The sequence below is a fragment of the Eptesicus fuscus genome, chromosome 4 (genome assembly GCF_027574615.1).
Source record: "Eptesicus fuscus isolate TK198812 chromosome 4, DD_ASM_mEF_20220401, whole genome shotgun sequence".
In the NCBI taxonomy this organism is placed as follows: domain Eukaryota; kingdom Metazoa; phylum Chordata; class Mammalia; order Chiroptera; family Vespertilionidae; genus Eptesicus; species Eptesicus fuscus.
The window spans coordinates 37,106,553-37,111,718 of record NC_072476.1 but is presented as its reverse complement, the minus strand read 5'-3'; the positions used below and the strand labels follow the sequence as shown (position 1 = coordinate 37,111,718).

At 43.9% G+C, this 5,166-nt stretch overlaps 1 pseudogene; it reads left to right on the top strand.

Annotated features, from left to right (window-relative positions):
• Positions 1 to 613: 613 nt before the first annotated feature.
• Positions 614 to 4,930, top strand: LOC103286205 (polyglutamylase complex subunit TTLL1-like; annotated as a pseudogene).
• Positions 4,931 to 5,166: the final 236 nt, after the last annotated feature.

Sequence of the window (5,166 nt, the reverse complement as noted above, 5' to 3'; positions counted from 1 at the left end):
CTGGTCACCCCTAACTGCTCTCACCTGCAGGCCTGGTCTCCCCAACTGCCCTCCCTCCCCTGCAGGCCAGGTCGCCCTCAGCTGCCTTCCCCTGCAGGCCTGGTCACCCCAACTGCCCTCCCCTGCAGGCCTGGTCACCCCTAACTGCCCTCCCCTGCAGGCCTGGCCCCCCCCCACTGCTCTCCCTCCCCTGCAGGCCTGGTCGCCCCCAACTGCCCTCCCCTGCTGGCCTGGTTGCCCCTAACTACCCTCCCCTACTGGCCTGATCACCCACAACTGCCCTCCCCTGCCAACCATCTTGTGGTGGCCATCTTGTGACCCCATAGGGGCAGCCATCTTGTGCAAGGGCATGACAGTCAATTTGCATAATACCTCTTTATTATATAGGATAACACTTAGTCCACTGAAATATGTGGATGATTCTTCACAATAGGTCAGTTTTCTTGCAATTGGAGAAAAGTCTTACAGACCCTACTATGTCTTCTGAAGATCACTGCTGACCTGAATGAAATCATGTTGTTCCAATAACATTCCCCCAGTCTACCCTTGAGTTCAAAGAAAGGAAAACATCAGAGGCATGAATGTTGCTATACTAAATGTACATCGGGCAACCATGATTCTTGATCATTCAAATCAATCTTATTCATCTGAATTCCAACTGCAGTCAAACTGGATCTACTGGAAGGTAATCACTTAGGCCTCCTTTTTCTTTGATAATACTTTGAATTTTATCCTATAGGAGAATTGATCTTAACTAATGTATTTATAATCCACAAGTGAAGCAGGGTGTTTGCCAATAGCTGTTTGCCACCAGTGGAAAATACGCTTTAGCTGTTTGTTATAGCTTATCAGGGAATCAGGCCACAAAATATATATGTACTGCTCTCTGACTTGTGACAAAAACATCCAGAGCCACTTCATCTTACATGACAGATGCTATCTGAAAATGAAAGTCTCCTGGTGGTGGCAGGGGGGGGGGGACGGGGGGAGGGAGGTGGTGAGATGGTGATAGTGTCTTTACAAAGTGCTCTCTTGGCCCTGGCCAGTGTGGCTCAGTTGAGCATCATCCTATGCACTGAAAGGTTATGGTTCAGATATTATCTCTATGAAAATGTTTCAGAACTTAACCTATGAAATAGGTTCTGTTCTAACTAGTATGTTAAAAACTTTCAGAAGTTAGGCAATACCTGCTTCTATACAAAACCATTTTGAATTCTATGGGATTTGCATTTGTCTAATATTATGATCAAACTGCTTTGGTTTTAATGCTATTTGCAATAAAAATTATTTTGGAAGAAAACTAATAAACTATACACTGAGTGACCAGATTATTATGATCTCTGAACGCATAATAATCTGGCCACTCAGTATATATATATTAGAGGCCCAGTGCATGAATTCGTGCATGGGTGGGGTCCAGCCAGCCTGGCCAGGGGGAGGAGACATGGGCAGTTGGCCGGCCTACCTGCTGGTCGAACTCCTGGTTGAGGGGACAATTTGCATATTAGCCTTTTATTATATAGGATATACAGAGTGGCCAGATTATTATGTGTTCAGAGATCATAATAATCTGGCCACTCAGTGTAGTATTTAGATGGTTTTTACACACTTAGTGGGATCTATTATTTGCCTATATTGTATAAAAGTATATAACTGCCCAACAAATGCAGTGGTGATAATGCAAAATCCTCTGTATATTCTTGTCTGCAAACTAAAGTTGTCTTTCAAAAAGCTAAGAAAACTAAATAAGTAATCATTACCTAGAAGTTATAAAGAGATGATGAATTAGTTTGTGCCTGAATTAAGTAAGAAATCTGGGTATAAATGATAGAAGAAATCACAAGGGCATATGTAAGAGTTCTTATATGTTGGAGAGAGAAGACAGTGAAAGGAACCTTCAAAAATTTGTTTATGTAGAATGTGAGTTGACAGGAAGCCCTAATCAAAATTTTTGCTACAATGAATCAGTAAAAAGCAAGTCAGACAATTATGACACAATGAATTTAAAAATCAATGTGGATATTTCAAACTAAGTGGCTATTAGATAGAAAGCAAAAACGTACTTGTAAGACGAATATCCAGAAAGACGTTTAGATGAAAATATAATACTCATACACCCTTGGACTATGCAAGTGTAATGATACATGAAAGCCTGGGACATTTGTCAATGGGCATGCTCCAGATCTGTCACTGTATTTCACTGTAGCAATCACCATTTTTAAGATCACTATATAAAAGTTAGGAGAAGCAATATTGGGTGACGCCAATCTATGTCTGAGTCTCCTGTGTACAACATTGACTTTAGTACTGAAACCTGGGAGATAATACTCAAAACCCTTTGAACATACATTATAAAGACCAATGTGCGTTTTTCAGATAAAATTTTTAATTCCTTTGCATTTTCCTACAGCAGTACTTATACCCATTCACATGAGTGTGTTTAATGTTATTTTATCTGAGAGCACTGCTAAATAAACAATAATTTCATTAACACTGCAGCCATTTTAACTAAATCTTTGCTTAATGGCATAAAATGCCCTTTAATTCTTAGTGCCTACTGCACGAGTTAATCCATTTAAGTGTGAGAACATGTTTGTCACATTGTGCGAGTCTGACAATTTTTTGAACCAAATCAAGCCTTTTGAGAATTGAATTCCATTTGCTTTGGGGGGGGGGGGGGGGGGGAGGGAGGATGACTTTCTGGTTCAAAGGAAAAATGCTTAGAAGCCATATTTGAAAGGCTCAAAAGGGGTCTTACACATCAAATAGCTCTTAGAAAACAACATTCTGATGAGTCAAGTGTAAATTAATTAGAAACATAGAGATTGCGTTTCCCTGGCTATCCACATGGGTTTCAAAGCTGAAGAAAGAGTGTTTGACAAAATATGTTTGGAGTGTTCATGACCCAAAAGCATAGTAAAGTAGTTCAAGATGTTTCCGTGAAACAAAAATACTTGTTTTCTTGCAGTGATCTTCCCAGCAAATATCTAACGAATGCCTATGTAAAAGCATTGGGACTCATGCAGGTTCTCCATTTTAAGGAGGATTTTTCCCTGCAAAGAAACTGATCAAGTCATTATCAATGAATTCAAGCTTGGTAGTGCTTCCAATAGGGGAAACAAGTGAAATAAGCATTAAGACATGCTCACTGCAAATTTATCCTATATCGTGAGTTGTAGTAGGACATCATTTATGTGTGGAATCTCTGGAGTGCTGAGACTGCAGACCCAGGAATAGCATTTCTATGAAGCTCCCATAAAATATCAGATTATAAGACTTTGGTCCAGGTAATTTGATTATATGTCCATCCACTGCTTGTATCCAATTAACAGGGAACTACAACTGGCCGAAGAAATTAAATCAAATGAACAATTGTGCAAAATGTATGCAGAAAGTAGTTCCCCAGTACCATCACTAGAGAAAGTAGTTTAAAATGTTATCATTAGCAAATATTTATTGCAAATCATTTGGCTAGATGGTGCTGAAAATTAATGTTACTAGAATTCCCAACGTAAATATCTTAAAATCTATCATTAAATAAAAATAGAAGAGTGAAAAAGGAGAGAGGAAAAAAAGAGGCTTAAAAAGTATAAACCACAAGGAAAGCATGGGGGTGGAGAGGGGGGTTGAGGGTGGGGAGGGTGTGGGGAGACAAGGCCCAAGAAATAATGGAGACCCAGATCACGCAGGATGGCCATGAGGAAGTGACCGAAAAGTGATCTGACATCAGGTGAGAACCCCAGGCAAGAGTCGGTGAAACTGAAAAGAAATTGGACATTCCTATTGGCTCCATAAGTACCTGTGGATTACGGCAGGGCAAGTGAAATGTGTCGCTGATATGGAGAAGTCATTGCTGAACATTTTGAGAAGAGAGGATGACAGAAAACGATTGGAATTTTCACCAGATGAGCATGCAAACCATCCAAAAAGTCTTTCGTGTCGAAACTGGCTATGGCTCTCAGACAATCATAAATAGGCAACCACTTTCCGAACCACTATGAACGGGCTGGGAAGGATCTGATGGCGAAGAATATTAAAGGATGTAGGAAAGAGCTGGAGAAAGAAGGGAGTCCTCTGGCAGAAAAAGATGAGAATGGAGAATACCTCTACCTGGACTTTGTCCCAGGCACCTGCGCCCGCGGGCTGCAACCGTTCTCGGAGGCTCACGAAAAGCCCCTCTAGCACCTGGACCATGAAGCCTCCTGGCAAAGCCCAGGGCACGGGCACCTTTCTGACCAACATGCTCTCGCAAACAAAAGAGCGTTCCCATGACAGCAAAACATCTTTGGGTCTCCATCCACTAGGGAAGCCTACGTGACCTCTCTCTATATATCAACACCGGTTACTAAGCCCCAGCAGGAAGTTCGACCTGCGCTTGAATGACCTGGTGTCTACCTACCGCGCTGCGCTGTTACTTGTATAAAAGCGCGGATTCTGCCGCTTCTGCACGGTCACGTCCACCCCCAGCACCAGCGAGCGGACAGCGTGTTTGGTCACTGCACCATCACTGCCATTCAGAAACACCGGGAGGGCCACAACCACATCCACGGCGGCAAGTGGACAGCGAGCAACCTGTGGCTGAGCACCCGAGGCAAGGGGGCGACCAGCACCCTGTTCGACAAGATCCACTGGATCCTCACGCAGAGCCTGAGGGCCTGGCGCTGGTGATGAACAACGACAAGCGCTGCTCCGAAGGTTAGGGCTACGACATCGTCATCGATGACAGGCTGGAGGGTACTGTGTCCAGATCTCTCGCCTCCAGCAGGGCCAGCGATCAGATCCGTGCCCTCAAGGTTGCGGTTCCTAACAGAGAAACTCCGGACTGTAAATGGACCAAGTCCCCTCCCTCCCCGCAAAGGAAATTGTGGGCAATTGTGAAATTCTGTACGGTGAGGAGCTGGAGCAGGGTGACGGGCTGATGGAGGGCTGAGAAGTTGTTCAGGCCAGTCGCTAAGGCCCAAAGGGGGAGGGTGGAGTGTCTGCGGGGAAAACCGTCCTCACAGCCCCAAAGTGACCAGCAGCAAGGGCAAACCTCCAGCCTGGACCCTCCCAGAACCACTCACTGCACCCAGGCCCTCCCTGAAGACCTATACTGACATTTCCTTTTTCTAGAACTTTATTTTCCCTTTCCCAAGCCCTGCAAATAAATAAAGGCACTTCTTTGGG